General features: G+C 51.2%; 1 protein-coding gene across 2 annotated transcripts in view; it reads left to right on the forward strand.

Moving 5' to 3' along the window:
* GRM4 (glutamate metabotropic receptor 4) overlaps positions 1–24,775 on the forward strand; it is a 103,774-nt gene that overhangs the window by 57,040 nt on the left and 21,959 nt on the right. For both annotated transcript variants that reach the window (XM_083812139.1, XM_083812138.1), the window contains one exon: positions 12,580–12,677. The gene's annotated coding sequence lies outside the window, so the exon portion shown is untranslated. The remainder of the gene's footprint in view (positions 1–12,579; positions 12,678–24,775) is intronic.

The following is a 24,775-nucleotide window of genomic DNA, read 5'->3' on the forward strand; positions in this document are numbered from 1 at the left end:
ACAGTATTTTCATATATAGGCCCCAGATTGCATAGTTTTACATGAACTGGGGGGCTTTAGCAAAATGCTGCTTTTTCCTGTCCCACCACAGTCCTCCATTGCCACCTCTTAGCCCCTGTGAAGCTATCCTGGAGCAAGGCTAGCTGTTCCCACCAGGCACGATTCGCTCCCTGATTTGGGGAAACTGATGTGCTCGGCACCTCACCAGACTGGGCTGATTTTAGACTTTGCTGCAATATTGATCCTTGCTTAACACGGTAATGAGAATCTGCTTCCTAATCTGTAAGGGAAAACTCTTATTTTCCAGCAGCTAGGAGAAAATGAATTTTGTTGAGTTGTGTCAGATGTGGGGGTGGTATGGAGGTGGGCGATGCTGGCTTGGCTTAACTTTGTTGGTCTCCTTGGTGTGGACAGGAGCCCATTGTGTCCTCTTGATACCCTCAGGTTTTATCGTACCCCCCATCCTTCTCATCTGAGCTTCTCTCATGTGCCCTTGTGTCTGGGGAAGGCCTTTGTCTTGCTCGTCCTGAAGCCCAGCGTGAGGCTTTGTGATGAACCCCATCATTCACTTTTCTGTCCTTTGAACCCTTCCAGGGCAGGCAGTGGCTTTCAAGCCCTGTCGTGTCACAGAAATGTGGGGCTGCATCCAAAAGCAGCGCTTCAAGGCCTGACCTCATCCACTGGGGAGGAAAAAAAAACCTTATTTCCTCTCAGTCCCTTGCTAGGTTCTCCTGAAATGTTTGTGAGCAGAGCTGCCTCTCTTCCCTGCCGCAGCTCTCCCCAGGCCCGATGCCCGGCCGGACTGTCTGGCTGATGGCAAATTGTTTTTTGATGGCTGACTTGGTATAACTGAACTCAATTTGCCTTTCAAAAGCAGCTAATAGTCGCATTAAAAAATCCATTTTCACTTGTGATTGAATTTGACGGCAGCTCAATCAATAAGCGAATGGAGTGTTTCGCACGCTGTACCGAGCGGGTGTCCCCATGGTAACGCTGTAAGCGAGCACGGCCCGGTGAATCCCACCTCGAGCGGGTGACCCTGTCACCCGGCGGGGCCCCTGCCCAAAAATGCCCCATGGCAGGAACGGAGGCCCTCCTGTTCTTTTTAGTGACGTTGCCAAAATCGTCTTCCCTTTAAATCGTCTTCCCTTTCTTTCTCCTCACGGAGACCCGCCGCGGCTGGGTCTCGTGAGGGGCCGGTGGCCTTTTTGTGGTGGGGCGGCGTCGGGGGTGTCGAGGGAGTGGCAGCTTTGCACGCTCCTTGGTGTGGGGACCAGCCCCTTTCTCTGCCTTTCATTCCTCAGTCTTGCAGGCTGAGAAGGTTTGGGAGAGGAAGGCTAGCTGGGAGCAGATCCGGGACTGGGGATGTGGGTGGCGGCGCTGGGAATGGAGCTGGCATTGAGCTCTCCTGAGAGCGTGTGTTTTCCGTGAGCGGAAATACTGATGTGTATATTAAATATGTATTTAATAGGGCTCATCAGCATTTGATGAAAAATTAACTTGGTACTTTGATTCATGACAATTAGAATGTTTCCTTTCAGCTATTGTTTACTTTACTCCTATTGTAGTATTAAAAAAAAAAAAAAAGTGATTCAGTCAGGAATTTCGCAGTTGTGATTTTTTTTTCCCCCTCTTTTTCTTTCCTTTCCAAAGCACTTTTCTGGGAGATTTTAATTAGAAATTCTCCCTCTGCTTGCTCTCCAGCTGTGCTGCTTCTTGCTCTCGATGCAGGGATGCTGACGCTGCAGGCATTTTGTTGGCTTGGAGCGGGGACCCCACCTGTGTGATGCCTCCTGCAGACGATGCCCGTCCCATCTCCACTGCATTCCTTCAGTCCTGGATCACAAAATGAATAAGCTGCCGTGCAGCACATCTGTGTTTTCTCTGCAGGGAGCTTGCCTGAGGCTCCGGGATGCCTGTAGTTGCCTTATATTGCATCTCTGAAGTACAGGCAAACAGTGCAGTCCTGTCTGAGATCTCATTTCCATAGATTGATCTGCACTAGAGGAAGGGGGTGGGGTGAGGTGTCTGTACTAAGTATGAGATAAAAGAAGAGGAAAACCAGGCACCCTGGGCTTAACTTGAGCTGGCAACTGGAGTTTGCTCCCACTGAGGGCTAAACAGGGTTGAAATTTGCTGCCCACCTGAGTTAAATCCAAGTCCTTTGCTTTGCCAGCTCCCTTCCTTCCACTGCTGCACAAGACCCAGGTGGTTTCTTAGGGCTGCCCTGGATGAGGGAGTGCTCTTGGCCCTGCCCACTATGGCACTGCTTTTCTCACCTTTCTCTCCTTTGGACTGTATACTGCATACATGTCAGCTCAGCTTCTCCTCTCCTGATATGCTGGAGGTTGCTGCGTTCCTGCAGAAGAAGGCAGGAGACTCTTCCAGTTTCCAGCCCTTTTGCTGAAGGGCTCCTCTGCTCCTCATGGATGAAAGAAACCATTTCCATTAATTTCATAAGCTGTTTCCACTGTCTAAGTGTGCTGCTGCTTATGGCTGAGGAGGATTCTTGCTTCCCACGTATGCAAGAAGAAACAAAACCTGTAACAATGGTGCCTGAGAAATATGCAGAGCTCTGGAGACAGCCTGGAGGGTCAGGGCTTTGTTTCCTGACAGGTATGGGGTTCCTCTAAACTGTAATTTCATTGTCACTGGAAGCTGACATCTCTTAGTTTTACACACTGGAAAGAATTGGCAACAGAGCTGGTTTCTGCGTGTGGAGGGGAGCTGCAGTCTCTTCTGCCTGAGTGAGCACAGTTCCACTGCACAGAGGAGCTGCTCTGGATGTGACAGGCCAGGCTTTGCTCCCTGTGCATTGCCTGGCGGGCGATGGAGGGGCCCAGTCCTGCTTCTGTGTCCCCTGCAAAGTGGCCCGAGTCAAAATGTCATGCCCCAGCCTTGCCCCTGCTCACCCCTTAGGGCAACAAGTCTCCCCTCATGCCTGCACCTTTCCCAAACCGATGGTGGTACTTCAGGGGAATCAGCAGCAGTTAAGGAGTGAAACCGGATTCCCTGTCTACGTCTGTTCTGTGCAGGTAGGGATGTTGGCTCCTCTCCTGGGGCACACCAGGGAGCGTCTGCACGACTCCCTGAATTGCACCCACTCAGAGTATTGATGGACTGCCTGACCTTTTTGCCGGTAATCGGAAATCTTTCAAAGGAACCACGTTCTCGCTGTGAAAAGTCAATTTGAATGGACTGGTGATGGCACTGGCAAGATGTTTATGGGGCTCTTGCATTGCCATCACCTGCACAGATCTCTCGGGGAGATAAAGCAGCTACCTGATCCAGAGGAAACCATGTTTGTGTCTATCTGGGCTTTTTGCTTTCAAAGCCTTCCTGAGCCCTGCTAGAGAGCTCAGAGTGAAACGGTTTCTTGATGCTCCTTTTTCCTGTATATAAAGCTGCTGAAGTGTAAAAAGCTGTGGGGAAGGCAATAAGCTATTCGGTCAGCTCCACGTGCTGCAGCAGCACGTGTGCTGTCATTAGCCTTGGGAAGCTGTGTCTCATGTAAAAGTCACTCGGGAATGAATTGGCTTCTGGTGTAGCTCCTGTAGGGAGATGGCTGTTGCATCTTGGCTTGTCTGGGCTTGGGAGCAGGAAGACTGTCTGAATCACCAGAGCAGCTAGACCCACTCTGCATGGCTGGGGATTCTTGGTGCTTGACACTGTACCTGAGCACTATTCCCAGCATTAACCCGGAGATGAAGGTAGAAGAGAAACAATCCCTTAGAGGAAATGAGGTACTGAGATTAAATGGTTTACTTGAGTTGTGCAAAAGATGTAACAACGCTTGGGTAGCATGCTCGAGGCAGTGATGGGAGCTCTGGGTTGAGGTTTATAATTTCTGATGAGATTAACAAGCATTGGCTGGAAGAGCTCAGAGGGAGAAAACAACATCACAGGGGATGCAAGTGCAGAGCCCTGACTAAATCTAGTCAGACTGGGTTGTGTCAGGTTTTGGGCCAGGCCATCCCAGGCCAGAGGTTATTAAAGCTGAGAACTCAGCCCAGGTTTTCTGAATCCAGTTACGGGAGATTTGCTTCTGGGTGTTGGTGTTCCCAGTGCCGCTGTCAAGCTCTGCACCGGGTAGGTTTTTGTGACAGCAGATAAATCTTCCCCTGGTGCTGGCTGCCATGCCTCCGATCAAAGTCAGCGAGGACAAGGGATCTCTCTCAGTACAGGGGCTCCAGGAACTGTGGCAGTGGGTTCTGGCACTGCCTGGAGTGGAAGGAAAATTCCTATCCCTCACCGGTGGTGTCATTACCACAGTCAATTGATTTGGGTTCATTTACATGAGTAGCTCCAATCAAAGTGGGCTTTGGGTCTTGACACGTGAAATGATTTTCTGTCTTACAGGGCTGTGCAATTGTTTACAGACCTTTCGCCTTTACAATTATACAGAGAAAAGTTAAGTCATGAAACTGACAATATTATGGAAATAAGTTAAAGAAACTAAAATTGAAAAAGTGGGAAAAGTTCAGGGCTGAGTTAGCATTATGATTAATTACAGATCGGTGGCTGTTATGCACGTGTGAAAGTGTTGTCGTCCTCATTGAAGGGGGCCGTATGCATGTGCATGCAGGGAAGCCTAGAGAAGGCCTGGCACAAGCTGCCAGTGAAATAAGAAGGCATCGACCCTGGAAGGCATTTTCCTTCTGTCTTCCTTACTGCTGCCCTTTGCTTTGGGCTTATTTATGTGTAGAAAGGCTTCTTGTCCATTAATAGAGCTTCCGAGAGAAATGAGGCACTTGAGATTGCATTCTGTCCGTCTATCCTACCCTTCCTACCCCAGTAATTTTTTAACACATTAGCCAATTTGAACCACAGTTGAGAAGAGAATCAAGGTCTAGATGTGCTATTTCGTAACTTAATTCAGTCTTTCTGTTGACTTTTTTGTTCTTTTTTCAGTGCATGCTCCATTTACTCTTTCTCTAGCCCTGAAAAAAAAAAAAAAAAAAAAGACAATAGAAAAAGAAGAGTCAGTCACTGAGGTCACTGGGACAGGGACAGTTTTCCCGTTCTAGAGTTGCCCTGCAGTCAGTATGAACGAGCGCTCACTGCCTACTGAAATCCATGGTGATATCTCAAAGCAATTGATAACAAGGGGTCTAATAAATAAGATAATCTAGAAATAAGGGTGTATATATATTTTCCTCCCTTGCCCTTTTTCCTTAGTCCATGCTCAGAGAATCACCACCATCATCTTTCCAACCGAAAACTGCTGACAATTCCTGATCAAGCAGCCCTTGGCTTCCGCCCCCTTGTTTGTAGGACAGTGCCTCACTCCAGAGCCTCTTTCCCTGGAGCTGCAGCCTGTCCTTCTGTCATCAGGACCGTTGCAAAACCCAGACAAAAGCATTTTCTAGCAACAGCTCTAGGTCATCCCTGCTGAGGAGGAAGATCTGCTGCTCAGGGTGTCCTATTCCTCCTTGAAATGCATCCACCTTTCAGCAAGGGGGTTGGAAATCATGCCAGGGTCCTACAGGGCAGCATGCACATGTGAAGGAGCAGAGTCTGTATGGCATCCCAGCCCAGAGGAGCCTGGCATGCTGTGGCAAGGATGTCAGCCTGGTGACTCAAGACTCTGGCACCTGCCTCTTGCACAGACTGACTGCACGATGCTGCAGAGCTGTGCCGGGGCTCACAGGTGATAAGATGTGCTTGAACAAGAGACCTTGAGGAAGGTGAAAGACAGCAGTGCTGGTAGCCTGTCTCTGATGAGAAAAGGTTTGCTAGCCCTGCTGTATCTGCAAACGCTCCTGCCACTGGGGTATGTGTGCAAGGAGAGCTCTTGCCTGCTGACCCGCTGCTTGTTTTGTTTGGCCTTTGCAGGTTTAGCCCTTAGGGGTTTTGTGAAGAGCAGAACTGTTCTTTTGGGGCAGGGCAAATCCTGACGCTGACTGATGGTTCTGAACAGCCAGACAGGTCATGCTGCACATCAACTCAACTACCAATCCATGAGCAAATTTGGAGACCTTTAGCTTCTCTAATCAAGTCTTCCATTGACGGGAGACTTGCACATGTATGTTTACCGGCAGTGTTAAAAGAGCACCATAGTGTTTTAAATGATAGCCCTGTAATAGGCTATGGAAATGCTTGGTGCTTGGTGCATTTGTGCCTTCTCTGATTTACTGGATAACCACTAGGAAAGGAGCTGAGGATATGTTAACTTTTTGGAAGAGGAGGATGGAGGCAGTGTTTGTGCTGAGAACTGGCTGAAGCATGGTTCAGTTTGGCCTTGCAGCTATCACTGTGCTGTTAATGGCATGTTAAAGCAAACATTGCTAGGAACCTTTTCATTAAACCAAACATGAGAACTTATCACCGTTATAAAATGTGTTAAAACATGTCTGGAGGAGGAGCAGGAGGGGCAGCTTCCAGATGGAAGTGTTGGCATGTCGCTAACCCAGCTGCTTGCTGCTGGCTGGGAGCAGTGCAGGGGGCTGTGTCACCACTTCAAGATGTTGTTCTGCATTGCAGCTCTGGCTTTTGGAGCTGAATAGCTTTGTGAAATTCATGAAACACTGTAACTGCATGTCTGTGTTGTGTATAAGCTCTCCCCAGGGGGAGAAGCGTGTATTTGAATGCCTTGTTTTGATAGGGCATTGCAGCTGTTTTTTAGCATGCACAGAACCAGAGGCTGTGGCGGGGATCTGCCTTTATATGAGGATAAGAGAGTGGAACCAACCTCTCATGTGATCGTCAGAAAAATGGGCATGCTGTTTCTTTGCCTGTTTGGTGCCTGGGGCAGGGGAGGGATCGTTGTTATTTTTATTTACTATCCTTGGTTAAGCACCAGTCAAAGATCTGGTTCTCTTTTTGTATGCCTAGACCTAATTACAGCATGGATACGTCTGCTTTCTCTGAGAGGCTAAGCTCCAAAGCAATTTTCATTTGTGCCCTTGTTTTCATCCCTCTGCAACGAGACGGATCTGAGCAGCTGTCTCGGATGCTTTACTTGAAGTGGAGAACAAGCCCTGGTGAGAAGGGCAACTGGAGAGAGATTAATTAACCTGGCCGTGGTTGGCTTTGTACATGAGGGGAGAAATCTCTCTCAAACTGCTTATTTAGTTTGTAAAAAAAACGGCCTGATCTCCAACTCAGTCTTAATCCAATCCACTTTCCCACAAAGCTAACTGCCAGTAATTTGCTTGTGCATCGGAGTGGGCTTCTCTTCCTGGATGGCTTTATCAGCTCTGGACCAAGGCGATGGAGAAATGCACTCTCTGTTCTGTAGCCAAAAGACAGGAAGAGTAAAAGTCTGTTGGTTAAGTTCATTTATCTTCATATAGTTTGGAAGGTAGTGGTCTAATAGTGGGGCGAGGAATGCAGAGCAGAGGTGGTCATGGAGAATGTCCCTCTGTTCCCAATGCATTTAGTGTGAACTAATTAAACGAAGGCTGGGTGACTCAAATCCATTGATTTTCATCAGTGGCAACCTTGATATGTTATCAAAAGTGAGTAATCCCTTCCCTGTAAAGCAGACTTTGATAGATCAATAGGAGAGAACATGCCGTACCTCCTGGCAGCTCCACCAACCTTAGAGAATGTGCTTTCAAGGGCGCCAGCATTCCTGTTCCCCTACTTCCAAAGCTTTATCACCTCCTTCCCCACAGCTGCCGCAGCCTGTCTTCTCCGTCACTGGCCCCCAGCCTGAGGTTTATCACTTCCCAGGAAGAACTTCTGATATTTTCTTCCTGCCCCACAAGACTATCTGTGATTAAAGTAATCTCCCTCTTGGCTTGTCTGCGCGAATGACCCTTAGATGCTTTATTTCAAAGGCCGCAGAGCAGAAGAGTGCCTCCTAGCCCAACCCTGCTTTAGAAGACAGGTGCCTGGCTTTTCAGAGGAGACCCGTGGATTAAGGGAGGGAGGACAAGACGGCGGTTAATGGGGTAGAGGTTTGGGAGTGTGTTGGACCTGCTGCAGTGCAGAGCTGCTGTTGTGGGAGACTGGGTGGACCTGGCCCCAGAGGTCTTCCCAGTGACAGACTGGTAACAGAGGAAGGCGCAGATTGTGTCCGCAGTTTGAGCGTGTGCTGACTTCGTCCTGGGAAGCAGGATGCCGAATGTGAGACTGTTCAGAGGACAGGGGATCAGGGTGGACAATCAATTTTGATTTTTAGTAAACAGATTTAAAGGGAAGGTTTTTCTCTAAAGATGGTAGTGAACAGATTTATTTTTTTTTTTTACCACTAAACACTACACAACTCAGCTGCTGCAACGCACAGTCGAAGCTCAAAGTAGAAGGCACTTGGGACAGAAAGGAAAGGCATTAGGGTGAAAAAATTAAAAACTATCAAGGCTGTTACAACCCCCTCAGAGCTTTGCTCTGTGTCATCTTCTGATGACACATTTGTTTTTGGAGATTTCATACAATGCTACTCCTGGCTGGGGAGTGAGAAGACGCTATGCTTCCTGCAAATTGCCTTAGAAAATAGTGGTGCTTTGGCCATTAGCTGCATGAAAAACCACTTTGTTTTTCTCTCTAATCACTTTGCCTATACATAATTTGGTGCCTAACACACCTCTACAATACAGTGATCATTCTTAACAGTCATATACAGCGCATATAATTAGAGGGCGAGTGTGGGAGATGTCACAAGGAAGTGTTTAGCCTGTGAATAGCTGAAGGTCACGTCACTACAATGGTAACTCTTCCTGATGTTTGCAGTTTGGTATGTGAAAGCAAGTTCTCTGTGCCGGGAGGTCTTGATCTGTGTGGAACAAGAAAGTTCCAAGGCAAAGGGGGAGCTCCTGTGGCAGGAGCCCGTGGGATGCAAGTGTCTGCTTCCATCAGGGTTCGTTTTGGAGATGCGCTGAGCCCAGCTTCTCCTAGGAAACTTCTGCTGTTGCTTTCTAGCGGGATGCACTCGGTTAGCTCCTGTAAGCAGAGGTGAGGGCAGTTCTGCTCTCCTGGGTGGGTGGGTGATGAGCGGTGGTTCCCTGGCAGAGCACTCGTCCCACCTTCTGTCTGCAGCATGAGAGCACGCCACGAGAACAGAGTATCTGAAGAGAACGGAGTATCTGAAGCTTTCCTTTTGCTGTGGAGGCAAAGGAGCAGTAGTTTGAGTTGTTTGGAATAAAAATATGACAAAGAATAAGCTTTGTCCTCACCTTGAGGTCACAGAGGGCAGCACGTCTTTTATCTTCTGCGCGATGATAGGGCTCGCTGTCTCTATCCCCCAAATCTGCATTTTTCTACCGAACTTTTCTTCTGTTCTTAAAGCAGGTTAATGAAATGCTGCAATCCGGGGGTAAAGTCCTAGGAAGCATCAAAAAGAAACCCCTACAACAAATAGCTTACAAGTGGTTCTTCTTTCACACATCTTATCTTCCCGAATTAGACACAGAGAGACAATCAAAGTCAATGCCACGCTTACTGTAAAATCTTTACAGCGTGTCTCTGCAGCAGTTACAAGGGGAGCGTTGAGTTCTTCTCTGGTGAAGTGATTTTTTTTTTTTCTCCCTCTCTTTGAAGCTCACTGGCCAGGACACCGCAGCCAGGAGGCCTCTCTGGGTCTGTGATACCTAAACAGGGAAAGCAATGGCCATGCTTGCATTGCCATACCCAGCTTTTATCCCCTGGCTTCTGCCTCTGAGGAACATGGGAGAGAACAAGCATTACTAGAAAGCTTACAAGGGTCTGCATGGGAAATCCAATCTTTTGCCTTGACCTAGGCATCGCTGAGTGATGAAGTTTTGGTAATGTACTTGATGCTGCGGTACCTGGAGAGCCTGAGGTCTCTTTAGGAGGTGGGTGGGAAAGGAGGCACCCATTGGGACAGGGTCCTTGGTGTTTCCGTGTAGCAATTTCTGCGGGTTCATTTAAAAAAAAAAAAAAAAAAGAAACCTTTGGTGGCACTCTGCTTCCCTTTCCAGCTCTGTGTGTGTGAGACCGAGCCCTCAAAGTGTTTCCCATGACATGCGTGGGGCTGTAATGAGGAAGAAGCACCCATGCGTTCACACGTCCTCCCTCCCCACTCCTGCTGTCCTCTGCTCCTACGTGCACGTTGGGTGCTGGGGCTGTGGGGGCCACACTGGCTCCCCAGGGGCTCATCCCTGCCCTGCATGCTGGTGCACGGAGGCATAACTGGTAAAATCGTGCTCCTTCTGCCTCAGGTGTGCCCGGCGAAGGTGAGGTAAGGAAGGGTGTATGTGGAGAGTGAGTAATTGGAGGCCAAGAGGCAAAAGTGTCTGACAGAACAGGATTGATTTGAAGCTTTTCATTGGAACACTTGCAAAAAAATATATAAAAACAAATAAAAAAATCAATGGTTATTCCCTGGACTCAAGAGTGTGTTTACTGTATTCAGCAGCTAGCATTAAAAGTGAATTCCGGCAATTGCAATTACAGCTTTCTCCTTCTTCACCGTTCCCCTTCTCCCTCCCCCATTCCCACTCCCCCTCTCTTTCTGGCTGGCTTTTGTCACGTTTTGGAGCCTAAGGCAAAGCTAATGCAGTCAAACTGAAAGTGGTTTTGTAAATGGTAAAGCCCACCTTCCCCCTTCCTCTCCTTTCCCTCGGGATCTTCTTTTTCCCTGGGCGCTGTCAAGCTCCATTCTGCTCGGAGGTGCCTTGCTGGGGAGACGGGAGGCGCTGAGCCCGGCTGGGAACGTGGCTCGGCAGCGGGCCGGGACGTGTCACCCCCTAATTCTCTCTGATACCACCCCTGGATTTCCTCCTGCCTGGTGGCAGGAGACTTAAGCACGGCTCGGGGAGTTTTGGGGGGTGAGTGGTGTGGGGAGGCGCTGGGAGGGTGATGGGGAGCAGGGAGGAAGGAGCCTTGCGGTGCCCGGGGGGGGGAACACGCTGCCCTGCAGCCTCCAGAGGGGGCTTCGCACCTCTGCAGCACCTCCCTGCGTGTCCCAAGCCCAGGTGAATCCAGCCTGCCTGCTGGCAGCTGCACGGCACCAGCAGTACCCCTGTAAGCCATTCTGACTGGTCCCAGCAGAGGGCACTGGTGCCTGCGCTCTGCTCCTCTCCGTTAACTTCTCATTAAGGTGCAAGTCCGGCGCTGATCCCAGGTGCAGGCAGAGCGTGGGACGGGGGCCGTCCTCTACCGCAGGGGGGCTGCGAGTAAAGCAGCCGGCGTCGGGGTCATCGCCGGGGTCCGTGGGACTTCAAGGATCACCCTGGGCGAGAGGTGCAAGGGTTGCGTCTCCCCCCCCGGTTTGCAGCACGGTTGTGGCTGCAGAAGAGGGAGACGGAGCCTCTTCCACCCTGCACCTTACAGAAGCGGCTGCGAAGGCGGCTTTGATGCGAGGATCCCGTGCTGGTGGGGTTGGTGGCGTGGGGAGTGGAAAGAGCTCAGCTGGGCCCGCAAACCCCACCCTGAGCTGGGAGCGCAGAAAGCACTTACTGTTGCTTGTAAACCGAGTGGTTTTGATCTGGAAGTTGCTGGTGGGGAAAATAAAACGTGGAAAATCAAGAATTCATCGTTCCTGCTTTGCTCTTCTGCTTGCAATGTTTTTCTTTGCATGCGAGCCTGTGTGGAATAAGACAAGGGGCTGCTATTTTACTTGTGCTTTCTCTCTGTGTATCGATCCAGCCTGTTCTGCAGGAGAAGCGCTTCCAAAAGTGCCTAAACCTGCTGCTTTTGGGTATAACAGAAGCTCCAGATTTTATTTTATTTTTTTTCATGATTCTGCCAGTTTAATCCAAAGCGCCAAGCTTCTTCCCAGTTGCAGCCGTTTCTGGGGTGTGCAGCCAAGACCCTGCTCAGCCCTTCACGCGAACGTGCCCGGAGAGGCATTCTGCCACTCTAACTGTGCTCCTGCGTGAGCTGCTTTGCTCTCCCCTCTGTGAAGCTGGGGTTTATCCATCTCCCGGGGAGCGGGACTGAGGCAGCAGCCAGTAATGCCCGCCTGCAGGCTCTGCGAGCAGTGCTGGTGTCGTGCTTCTGCTCTGCTTGCTGCTCTGGCCCTGGCAGAGCATCTGCGCTGGATTTTGCCTCCCTGCCCCGCTCGCGTTGCAAGCTCCTGGCGGTGCTCAGCGCAGAAGAAAACGCTTGGCCAGATAAACTCCTCCTGGCTCTCCGGTTCGAGTGGCTGGGTTTGTACATGCCTACGAGAGGACTGGTGAGCAGTGGCAGCGTTTATCCAGCTTGCTTTGATAAACACACTTCAGAAGCTTCCCTCGTGAGCTCTGGCTTCTCAGCACTTGGCTGACCTCAGCCACGTGGGGCCGGGCCTCAGACGGAGGCCGTGGCTCTGATCCTGCCTCCGCTGGACTCCCCGCCGGGCCGTTGAAGCCCTGTTTTCCTCTAGCCCATCTAATGCACGTGTGTGGAATGGGACTTGTTACTAGGAGCTCTTCTGGGCTCAGGGCCGTGCACCCAGCCTTGGTTAGGCAGTAGCAGACCTCAGCATCTCGTCGCTGATCGGCAGAGGTGTGGAGAGGCCAAGGCGTGAGATGCAGGTAGGCTTCGTCGCCCTCTGCTCCTCTCCTTGCCTGCATGCAGTAGGTACAAGAGCGGTATCTTGCCTTCGTGAGGGCTTGTTGGTGTGATGGTGAGAATACTTTTTAATTTTTTTTTTTATTTTTTTTTTTCTTTTAATTTTAAACTGGAAATAAGGAGCTGATCTGAAGAATAACAGCCAGTCCAGCCAGGGATGCACTCCTTCCAGGGAAGGAAGGAAGAAGAAAAGAAGATAGGAAGAAAAGAAAGAAAAGGTACGTGCAGGATTGTGGTGAAAGGCCAGACTCCATTTCTGTGATAGCCAGGGAAAACACTGGTGGCCATGAGCGACATGCCTGCCTAGGCACCCTTTGGCAGAAATCTTTCAGAAGTTGGACCTCTTAAATTTGCTCTGGGTCCTGAGTGCTTTGCAAAATCCGGCCTTCAGTTCCGATCCCAGAATTTGCGGGAAATGTTTTCCCTCGTATTTTGAGGGACATTGGGCTGGGCACCAGGAAACGGGCTCTGATGCACAGTCATGAAAGAGTTCTGCGCTCGGTTTTCCTTGGGTAGCTCTGGAGATGGAAAATTCATGCTGAGCTTTCAAATGAACCCATTGAGCCTATTTGAATGCATAAGGCATTGGGCAGGACTGGGCTAAGGTTGCTGGCTGCAGACCCTTTTTGCTAAGTCTAAATTGCTGGTGCCATGCACAGAAACAAACATTATGTTGATCTTACTGACTAAAGTCAATAGCGCACAATTCCCCGGCTTGCTAGCAAAAGCAGCGTGTGCTCCAGACCTTTCCACAGCAAGTCGTTGGAGACTTTGCTAAGTCAAAACCTGCTTTTTCCAGGCAGTGCAGGGCAGGAGTGTTTGTTTTCCTGAGTACCTAACTAAAGTTGCCACATAGAGCAAATGAATATTGACTTAAACACAGTTGCCAAGGCAAGACCCATGTGAAGCTGAGGAATTCCTTTTCCGTCTGTTTGCAGGAACAGGTGACGAATACAAGGAAAGCTGCCGCATGTGCTTTCCCTGGTAGTTGTGACAGGGGACAGAAGTGCCCTCTGGGTTTATCCGACTCTCTTAGGTTGTGACAAAAAAATAAATAAAGCTGCAATGAAAAAGTTTAAGCTGGGGTAGCTCAGTGGTCAAAGCCTCTCCCAGCTTGGAAGAAATATCTTCATTTGCCTTAAGAGGTGGGGAAAGGAGAGAAAAAAAAAAAGGTTGGGACAGGATTGCTCACCTGGGGTGGAACTGTGCCCAGGGAAGGCTCCAGCCCCCCACTGCTCCTTCCCTTCCCGGGGGTGTTCAGTTCCCTCCTGGAGGAGGTTGGTGCCAGGCAGTACCCTGCAGATGATCCCCGGAGGGGTCTGCTAAGCACGCACAGACATGATGTTTACTGCCTCTGGGATGGATCAGAGAGGGATTTAGAGACTCGGAGCTTGGTGCACGGCTCAGAGCTCCCCCTGCAAGTAAGTTATCCTCTTTGCTGACACCGGCTTTCTCTCCAGGTCATGCAGATAAACCTCTGGACCCCTAGATAAATCACTTCCTGCTGTAATTACAGAAACTCATTTGCAGTGATTAAGCGGTTTGGTAGAAGGTGTTGGAAAGGTGGTAGCTGAGCTCTGCTGGTTTGTGCTGTAATTAGGATAAAAGGGTTTCCTTCTCTTCCTCCTGCAAGTCTCTCTTCACCTTCTTCCTTCTCCCTCCAGGTCTGACAGAGGCAGGTTACTGTTGGCTTGACCCACTGCTGACTTTAGTGAAATGAGTTCATTCAAAGCAGTGCAAGCTTTGGGATGTAAATATGTTTTAATTATACAGCCTGATGTTTGTACTGACATGACTCTCCCTGTCCTTGCTGGGCAGCAGGGTGTCCTACCCCAGCTGTCTGTGGGTGACCTCTCTGGGAGCAGAGGAGTAGGGAACAGGAGATGGAGGGAAAGAGGTGACTTCTAAAATGGAGTAAACCCATCTCTTTCTGCAGGAGTCTTCCTGGGAACTAGGAGCGAGCAGACTCACAAGCAGGGAGCGGAACAGTAATTTCCTGGTATCAACAAACCAATCTGAGTTTCTGTGCTAGCACAGAGCGTGTTCGCTTTAATGTCCCACACCACTCAAAGGGAGTTTGGGGATGCTAATTGCTTGCGAAGGCTCTCCGAAGTGTTTCGCTCAGTGGATGTGTATGCGTGATCTCAAAGCAGTACTTGTGAAAAGTGGCAATCCGTGTCGCCGGCGAGCCGCCCGACTCGTCGCGAATTGATTTCCTTCAGCTGCGGTACCTGACTGAGGCTGTCAGAGCCCGCAGCACAGAGAGCTGCTCGGGGTTGAGATGGGGAGCAAAGCTGTTAGAAAGCAATGCTCAGAGCAGTCAGGAGAAAGTGTGGAGTCGCAGTGATCCCTCTGGGACAACTGGCCTTTATTTCTCTCTTTCCCTCCTTTGCACTGTTGCTTGTGCAATGTGACGCAGATTTATGAGCAAAAGGGCTGCCAGCCATGAATTTGTCCTGTGCGTGGATCAGCCTGCGGCTCTGCACGAAGCTTCTTGGTGGGAAAAACTCTTGTGTAGGTTGGAGGAACTCTGGCTTGGACAAAACAACATCTGGGTCGTTCTTGGTGACCTGGTGGCCTTTGCCCAGGGATGGCTGTGGGCAGCGTTTGTATGTGTAACTGGGGTTTTGACAAGGAGACAGCCTCGGGCTATGTGGTACAAACCTTGGGCAGAGGCTGGAAATTTTTGACTGGAGGAAACCACTGGGATGAGCAGAATAGCGATCCAAGGACCAATAAGCCCCGTTTTCCCTTTTTACTGACTCTTTGGAATTCAGTGCTGCTGTACGCTAGGACTGAAGCCAGGGCTGGCTATGGCACCAGCTCCTGCTTCAGTCTGGGAGGTGTGTCTAGAGCTCTGGTGTTTTTCCAGCTAGTAGTTTATATCTGGCCAGCGTGGGCAGGTTTCCCTGAATTTCATTCTCCTGCAAAGCCATTTGACTTTTCCAGCTAATAAAACCTGTGTGTTTTATTAGAAGGCAGCATGTTTTGCCTCCTCATCCCTCCCTGTGGCCTGGACCAGAGCCCCTGGAGGGCTCTGCATGCTGCGCTCTGCCAATCTATGGGGGTGGCTCTCCCGTCACACTCTGTCCTTCCTCTGCAAAGCCCAGCTGGGGGGTGCTGAAGGGTTTGGGCATGTACGGGGCTGCGAGGTGCTGTGCAGCTCTACTGATGCATCTTCTTCTAGCCTCTTGCAGGAAGCTGTAGTCCTGGACTGTAAAGATGAGAGAGGAGGAGATTGGATTAGCCTTGTTCAGCATACCAGGGCGATGTCTGATTTGCCAGGACTCGCTGGGACCCAGGGAAATGCTTTAACCCCTGGCTCTTAAATTTTCCTTGTCCTGCATGCTGGGTGTGAACCGTGCTGGGTGTTAGGGCAGGATTTATCCGGCATTTGAAAAATGCTTGGGATTGCATACTCAGCTTCTGTCGACAAGAAGGTGACTGTATAAGAATGGCCTCTTGTTCCTTTGTCAGCGTGGGCTCCTCTTTGCCTGTGTCAGCCAGGCCTGGTGGCTATAATTCACTGGCCCCAGTAGCCCTGCTGAGAGCTGGCTGTGGGTGCCAGCAGCGGAGCTGGCTCCCTGCGCGCCTGCTGCAAGGCAGCCAGAGTAACGTGCTTTCGCATGGCAGGATACCCGTTACAGGTGGCTGATCGAAGCACTTGGCTTTCAGATCCCAGCAGGGGCACAGGGCTTGGGCAGCAAGGCTTACAAATGCAGGAGGGTTTTAAAAGCAAATCTGATTTGGAATTGCCGAGGCAGGAATGCCCGCGGTGGCTCTTGCAAAACCTATCCTCAAAGCTGGGCTGCCTTTGAACACAAATTAGTCAGAAGTGAAGTTGCTTTCATCCCCTGCAATGGTTTTAGCAATTTGTGATTTGCTTCTAATTCATCTGAAGCCAGAAAATGCACTCCCTGAGATTTCCTTTTTCCTGAGTCAGGCTGGATTGCCCTGTGCAGTTTCTCCAGGACTGGGAACTTCCCGTTCCCTCCAGCTGGTCGCACAGGACAGAAACCTCAGCAGGAATGCGTGGAGACCCTTTGAGTGGGCTGCATGGCTGCTGCGGATGCAGGGCTCTTGGGGATGAGCAGGAAACCAGTAGAAAGGTTGTTCCCTTCCCCCCTGCTTTCATTTTCCTTTTTATTTGTACTCATGGTTCCACTCCAGTGGTCCTAATGGTGATTAGTCCTTCAGAAACTGGAGCTATCCATGCAGGGGGAAGTGCGCTCTTAGTAGATAAGAAAGATCCTGCAATTCAAGCGGACAAGATGGGTAGGTGATGGATTAGAGGGAAGCCAGGGGACAACAGAATAGTGACAAACTGGGGATGTGACCCCGTACTGTGTCTCAGACCAGCTCTGCTTCCATCTGCCTGCAGTGGCCCCAGCGCCAGGGCAGAAATCTCTTGCCTCTGCATTCAGTCTGGGGTTAAGCTGTTTTCCATCCACGATTCTGGCCTCATTCAATCTTACCAGAAGAAAAACCTTTTTAATGGTGCATGCGCCTGTGCTGCTGTGGCATGTTCGTGCTGTCAGCAAGGTGGCGGAGTCCCTGTGGCGCTGGAGTAGAAGGAGACCTCATTTCGTGTGTGTGGCTGCGGGATGGGGCTGAGCCACCGGTGCCACCCCCGAGCACCTTCCTCCTGCACAGCTCTCGGCCCGGCCTGCTCCAGCCCCAGCTCCTGCATGAGAAATGTGGCAGGGACCTGCCAGGGGAGGTGGGAGCAGGCGGTGCTCCCCTGGGGTGGCCGGGGATGAGGACAGCGTGTTCCCACCTGGCCTCGGTCCTCACCAGCCCGCGGGTCCCCTCGTGTTCAGGACGGGTGGGAGTGGATGGGACACGTGGAAATCTTGGCACGGAGAAGCTGTGTGAGACAGGGGCAGACCCAGTTCCTGCCTCCCAATGGCAACAGCTGCAAAAAGAGGGAGACGAGAGCTGTCTTGCCCCCTTCCTGAATACAGTCCCAGCAGCAGTGCACGTCTCCATGCCCTCTTCTGGGCAGCAGGACTTGATCTGCCGTCCACAGCCTGCCCTCGGAAAGCACCCAGCCTTTCTTCTTCTGGAGCAGACTCCAGGCTTGCTCCAGCTCCCCAGGAGCCTAACAGCTCCTTGTGACACATTTCCCAGCCGGTCCCTGCAGTGCTCTGCCCTAAGGGAGCATCCCCCCTCCATCCTGCTGGGGGACTAGGGGTGCTGGCCCCCTCTGTGCTCCGATTGTGGCCTCCTGCTGGCTCGGTCCCTCCTGTCTGTTTGAGAGGAAGTTAGAGCTGCAAGTTGAATAACTTTGTTACCTCTCCCTTTTATTAGCTGCGTGATAAATGCAGAGAGAATAGGTGGTTTTGCAAAAACAAAGCAGAACCCTAAAATGGGCGATCATTAGAGTAACAAAGGGGCTATGAGATGCCTATAAATCTCCATACTGTGTTTAAATGGCGCAGAACTTTATGTCCTTTTTTTTTTTCCAGTAAGGATTATATCCTAACAGATGGGCAGCATAAACTGTAACATCATTCATCGGCCGCTGGAGAAGGGCAGGATTCTGTTGAAGAATACCTCCGAGCTGAAGTCTGTTCCCTGGTAGCTCTGTGGCTTTTTTTTTTTCTGTTGTCTTTTCCTTAGGACTTCCAACCTGAGCTTGGTTTTCTGATGGGTGTGAGGGGTGTAGGAGGAAATCTGCAGTAGGAAAAAACCCCTGCCGAGGGTCTGGCTGGACCTGAGGCAGTAGGTTCCCTGCAGCCCTGTGTAGCACAGGGATGGCAGGAGCAGGCTTGGCTCCTGCTCAGTGCACAAGAAGAGGGTGATGGACCCCTCCACCCCAGTTTTCCTTGGGACTGACGTTGGTGCCTGGCTTTCCTCTTATCCCTGCTCCTCGCTCCCTCGAAGCGGCAGCAGCCTGGTTCATGCCTGTGGCTGCTCAGAGCAGCCTTTCCGCTGGGGCTCCAGTCTGACTCCGGGAGCTTTGGAGGGCTGTGTGCTTGCCTCTGCTTTGTCTTCCCTCGTAGCCCTCTGGAACTTGCACTGATGCAGAGGGGAGGATGCTTTTCCAGCCAAGAGCCAGCTCATCCCTGCAACTGTGAGGCACTGCAGCCAGGGACCAAAACCACAGCTCGCCAGCAAATACAAAACAGTGCGTAAATATGTTTTAATGTCAGGCTTTTATTAAAAGTAGACTAAGAGATTAAGATGTTCATCTGCCTTGCAGGGAGTGACTTTATAAATCTCAGCTTGCGTGTGCTCACAGAGTGTTGCTAATCACCAAACTAAATCTGGATCACGTGTGCACGGACTGCTTGTTTGTGGAAGCCTCTCTTTTTCCAGGCAATGAGAGCTGGGGCTCAGTGAGACTTCCTTGGGCTTAATGTAGGTTCCCACTGCCACAGAGTTACTGGATTTCCTTTCCCTTTTGAGACCCTTATGCAACAAGCCTACACTGTGCTACTGACCCCATGGTTTGAAGACCCTGCCGGGAGCACCTCTGGGGCCAGCAGAGACCCACAGCTGAGGTGAGACTCTGGGTTTCCACACTGGGCATTGTTAGCAGATGCTTTCAATGTCACAGGGATGGCAATGGCCATTGTAAAGGCCTTTGAAAGCAGCTGGGGTGTTATTCTCTTCTGTGATGAATTGTAGTGGTGGAAGTGATTTAGGAGTATTTGAAAATCTTATCCTTGGCCCCTTTCTTGAATGTGAAATAGTCATAAAAGGATTGGAGCAGCTTTGGCAAGATATTATTTAGTTCCTGGCTTTTCTTTCTTTCTTTCTCTCCTCTTCTTCTCCTGTAAATGTTCATCTAGAAATTCCCCTTGGCCAAGGTTGGATTGATGGCTCTGGGACAATCAGTTGCATTCTGCTGCTGTTAGTAGTTTTAAAGGCAGTAAACTTGGGTCCTTGAAGTGCTGTCAGTAATCATTTTTATGGTGGTCAGATTGCTCATTAGCACACTTGTTTTCAGATATTTAAGCTGGAAAGAAATCTATAGTCCTTGCATTTTTAACTTGATAACCACTCAATAGAACAAATAGAGTTGGAAATTAGAGCGGAGCTGGACTGGAAGAAATAGTCCTGAATGCTCACCTTTTACCTCAAAGGTCTGTGAAGACAAGTGCTTTGAGAACACAGCTTGGGGGAGCACGTACATTCCCAGCCTACAGAGAGGCAATAACAGCTCGGGTTTACAATGGTAATTAGCCTGTAGGATGGTTGGGACCTGGAGGTAGCCCTAAAAGAGGTATGCTGAAAGCTTCTGCTCTGAGTCTGGGAGAAAAGCAAGGGCTGGATAGGAGCATTTGTTTGCAGGTCACATCCCAAAAGAAACAGCCCAAGAAGTCCTTAATGATGGTTTCCCAAACCTGGAGGCAACAGGCTGGAATAAATCAGAGCATGCAGTGCAGGAGTGGCTTTTCTTAAAGGTCTGTTTCTCCAGGCAGGGTTGTGAATGTCCCTTGTGCTTGTGGTGGGGTCTGGGGACACAGGCAGGGGTCTTGGCAGCTGTTTGGAAACTGCTCTGTGTGCTGGTACGCAGAGTGCTGGAAGTCCTGGAGGTGTCTGCACCTCCAGGTTATGGTTATGGTGTGACAGGGAGGGAGAGACATAGGCAAGAGGGACGTTGAAGTAGGTAGTTGTAGGGGGAAAATCATACTTTCTTCCTGAAAGCACATGTTATTCCTTCTGTTTCAGGAGAAGCCTTGGACATTTGGTCACTAAGTGTAAGTAGAAGGGCTGCAGAGCCAGGAGGGAAGGGAGGAATGAGAGCAGACAAAGGAAATGCAGGAGATGGCCTTTGGAGAGTCAGGAAGGGGAAGAGGTGCCAGGCTCCATTCTCCTCCAGTCCAGCCCTCCTTTGCCTGGTGAAAGACAACCAAAGGCCGAATCACTGCTGCGCTGAGTCTTCACTACTCTGCGCCAGCAGTCACAGCCTGGGCTCTTGCCCCTTCCCCCCCTGCCCCAAAGCAGTGACCCGTCCCCGTACCACGGGGGTCTGTCTTGTACCAGTGGCTGTCAGCACAGCGGCGCACTGGGGGAGACCTGTCAAAGGTGCTGCAGATAGTCTGGCACAGGGTGCTCACCTCGGGAAGCTCCCGTCCCCTGGAGCATCCCCTTGTGTGCAGGGCACAGCTAAGCGCCAGGATGAGTCAGTGTTTCCCCCCACACCTCCAGCTCAGGCAATAAAATGGCAAAGGGCTAGGGGATCGTGTTGGGATTCTTTTTTTTATTTCTGGAGAGCATTTTGGGATTCAGTTGGAGGCAAGGTGCTGTGCAGATGCAAGCTCGTTAGAAGATCATTATCATTATTTACCTGCTGAGTCTGTCTGTCTCTCTAAATGGCATTAGCTGTCAGCCCATTTATCCGCGTTCCCCTCATACCGTTATAGTGGCAAAGCACCAGCTTGCCCCTTCTCCTCACCCCCCTGCACCTCCTCTCTCCCCATTTCCCATGCCAGCAGCACTGCTCCCACTGTGTTGCGTGCTATGGGAGCTCGGGGAGCCTGAAGCCAGACTGCCCTAAGTTCAGTCCATCCCACGCTGCTGGGGAAAGTTCCCACGTTCCTGAAGCCTTGAAATGCAGGGAAGGAGTCCAGCCGTCGTCTGTCCCTGCGTGTCCCTTCAGCAACCTGCGTGCCTCGGTGCTGCTCTGTAGCAGCGTGGTCGTGCTCCTCAGAGAAGGTAATTAATATGAGGAAGTTGCAAATTTGGTCTTGCACTTTTTACAGCCTCTAACCCTATTAGTCAGGCCATTTGGAGTCCAGGGAGGGTTGTTTCTTGCCAGAGGAGATTGCAAGTGGATTGAGTTCCATTATGCTGCTAATTAAAAGGAATAGAATAAAAAGAAGGGGAGGAGAAGAAGCAATGGAGTTGCCTGAAACTTTGGAAGGAAAATTAAAGCCTCTTGGGTATTTTCCACTGATGCATTCATGTGCATTGCTTTGGCGTTTTCTCCACACTGTTTTGTTTGCTCTTGAGTAACGAGTGCTTCCCTGTTCCCCTGCCGCCCCTCCTAGGGCACCCCAAATATCCTGGCTGGGGACCAGACGGGTCTGCAGCACTGCAAAGGAGGCGGCAATGGGGCTGAGCATCGAGGCGGTGCGTTTGGAGCAGGCCAGGGATTGATGCAGAGAGGCTGCGGGGAAGGGGCAGTGAGCTGCAGGTTGGGAGAGCCCAGTCCCACAGCCTGGGTGCCAGAGGGGCGAGCGGGTGGCTCCGCAAGGAGCCTACATCAAGGCAGCGCCGCTAGACTTCCGTGAGCGCTATCAGTTGCCCAAAGCGCTCAGTGCACTTACTTATTTTGTAACACAGTCCCGCAGCCTGTGATGTGCCAGACGTGGCGTGTCTAAGAAGCTGGGCTGTTTCTTATCAGCCTCTCGCACTGTCTCAGAACCCTTCTGCTAAGTGTCTTTTGTCCCCTAATAAACTGATAAGCTGCTGGTAATCCGCTGATCGCTGATAGGCAGGGCAGCCCTGCTCTCCCGCGCCTGTACAGATAAGGCAGCTCTTTGCCAGGAGGTGATGCAGCCTGCGGAGCGCTGAGCCGCCTGCCAGCAGCAGGGAGAGGGTGGGCTTCAGGGGGAATGGGTGGCCTGATCCAGCACGTGCCCCCAGCCCCTGGCTCGTGCTTGGAGAGGGGACGGGACCCTATGACAGAGCAATGAGGACTGGCTTGTCCAGCCTCTCTCTCAGCCTGATGTAGGGGTTTTTCATCCCTCACGTGGGCAGGCTCGTGTCCTGCATCCATCCCACAGAGTGCAGGCACAGCTCGCTGCCCAAACCCAAATCCTGGCCCTGCAGTCAGCTGCGAGCCCACGGCCCCTGGGTGGTCCGGGCTGGGGAAGGGAATCCTGCTGCAGCTCAGCAGAGGATAACTGAAAAGAAGGGGAAGGAGGGAGAGAGAGAGGGAGAAAACATGCATTTCTTCCTCTCCCCTCTTTGTAACGCTGTCTTGCTTGCTGCTCAGGAGGTGGGAAGGAGGGAGCTTTTAGTGGTAATTATCGGAGGTCTTCCCCGTGCATCCAAGCAGCGGCAGAACAAACTGCTCCCGTGCCAGGGCTGTTGGTCACCTCTGCGTCTGATCCCTGCCGTGTGGGGAGCAAAAGCCCTCTGCAGCCTCCCCGCACCCAGAGAAACGGGGGGTGAGGACAGAAAGGCAGCATCGCTTCCCGGGGCCACCAAGTGACTGCAAGCACGAAGCAACCGGGCTCAGGCAGGGGAGCAGCCCCTTTCCAGCCGCATGTACAACGCTGCTGTCATTTAATTTGCCAGGCGGTACGACGGAGGGGAAAGGAGGTTGCTCTGAGGTTGCACTTCGCGCTTTTGCCTTCTTGCCAGTGTTTTCCTTGAGGGTGGTTGATCTTTGGCCTGTTGAAGCTGCAGCCCTTGTTTAGATGATTTTGGGTTTGTTCTCACTGTTTCTTACAGTGGAAAACAACTCATTAGCGTGAGGTATGCTGGACTTCTGGAGACTCTCCTATTTTCCAGCACAAGGTTGGAGTCTCTCTCTCTCCCGGCACTGAGCAGCTCACCCCTGTGTCATCCTCCTCCTCTGCTCATGTGTTTTAGAATTAACGCTGGCTGCTTCATCTCCTTGATACAGGCTTTTGAGTTGGGGGCATAAAATCCAAAGCAGGATCAATTTCTCCCCCCGCCTTCTCTCCTTAATTGCGCACATTTGTGTATCTGTTTGCTGCCACTGGAGTGAGTGGGCTCAGCCCAGCAACCTGCTGTGTGGGGATTGGAAATGAAGTATCGAGGAGGTGCTGACAGCCTGCTTGCGAAGGCTTGATCAATCAGTATGTAATAGAAAAATGGCTTTGGCTCTAAAGGGAAAAGGAAGCGAGGGATCTGATGAAAAAGGAAGATGGAAGCTGGTTGGAAGGGACATCTTTTGGAGGTGGATGAATCATTGGGTAGTTAGGGCAGAAGGGTTTTGGCTTGAGAAAAAAGTGGTCGTAAGAGTGCAGACAATTCCCCCCCAGCCTCTCGAGTTGGCGTAGGGTGGCCATGGGTCCCTGCTCCTGCCCGTGAGCTTTTGGGACGGAGCAGGGCTGCGCTCCTTGCTGCAGCCCAGTGCCATCCCCGCTGGCATTTGACATGGGTGAACGTGCACTAAATAATCGGCAGCCTATCGATCCAAGGTCACCCATGCCAAGGCGTGATCAATAGAAACAGACAGCTGAGTGGTTCTGTAATAAAGTGCCTTCACCTTAGCGGATTTGGGAGAGAAAGGGTATGGGAGATTAAATCCTTCTGCCATCGACAGCTCATCAAGCAAAAGATATATTAGTGAAGAAAAATTACGCTTCCTAAGCCCTGATGGGAGGAATCAAGCTGCTGGGAAGTGTTCGTGCTCTTTGGGGGAACATCAGCCAGGAGAGCGGCTCCACTGCCTCCCACCACCCTGCTCCCGGCTCCAGCTGGCAGGGAGCGTCCCGAGCAGCAGCAAAGCCTTCAAGGGCTTTGAAGGGATTAAGGAATCCGCCAGGTAATTTGCCAAGGCTGCTGCTGCAGCCCTGTGCGAAGCTGTGGCCAAAGGACTGGCGTGGATCTGGCTGTGCTGTGCTGAAAGCCAGCAGCCACTGATGTGCTCCCAGCCCACTGGGCTGTGACAGGCAGTGAGGGGCACCCCACTGCGCCCTGATGGCGCCTGGGTGGCCCTGGAGCCCCCGAAGGGATGTGCCACCTTCCCAGCACGTCCCGGGACCTGTCCCCATCCCATAAGCAAAGGGAGGTGATGGCAGTGCCCGGTGGAACCTGATTGCTGTTGTGTGAAGTGCACAAAAGTCAAGAGCAGCGGAGAAATGAAAGGTGTGGGGTCAGATCCTGCATCTCCAGGCTGTCCTCTCCAGCTAGCCCCCATTGCCTGGGTGTAACTCTGCAAGCAGCAGGAAACACAGAAAGTGAATAACACTTAAACCCCTGCAGGCCTGGGGTGACAGCAGCACTCTGCTAGTTCCTCCACCCGTTTTTCAAGACAAACTTTCTTCCGTGATCCACACGCCACTTTATTGAGCTCTATTTCCTCCAGACTAACTACAGAAAGAAATTGGCAGCAAACGCTCTCGCGGGCAGCGTGGAGCAGCAGTGGCCGGCTGTCAGGGCTCCTGGGGTTTTATTGCCCTGCCAAACACCTACATCATGGTGACACTTACATAATTACATATCGGACCGGGGAGGATGAAGCGCCTGGCACCTCCTAAACGTGTCAACATGATTTGAGAGGTTTGGGCTCGGCTGGACTTCGCAGGCATTAGATTTCAGACTCCAATCACACGGGCATCCGGAGGATCAATAGCTGCACACCTTAAAGCAGCTGGCTGGAAGG

The sequence above is a fragment of the Anser anser genome, assembly GCF_964211835.1.
Source record: "Anser anser genome assembly, chromosome: 27".
Lineage (NCBI taxonomy): Eukaryota > Metazoa > Chordata > Aves > Anseriformes > Anatidae > Anser > Anser anser.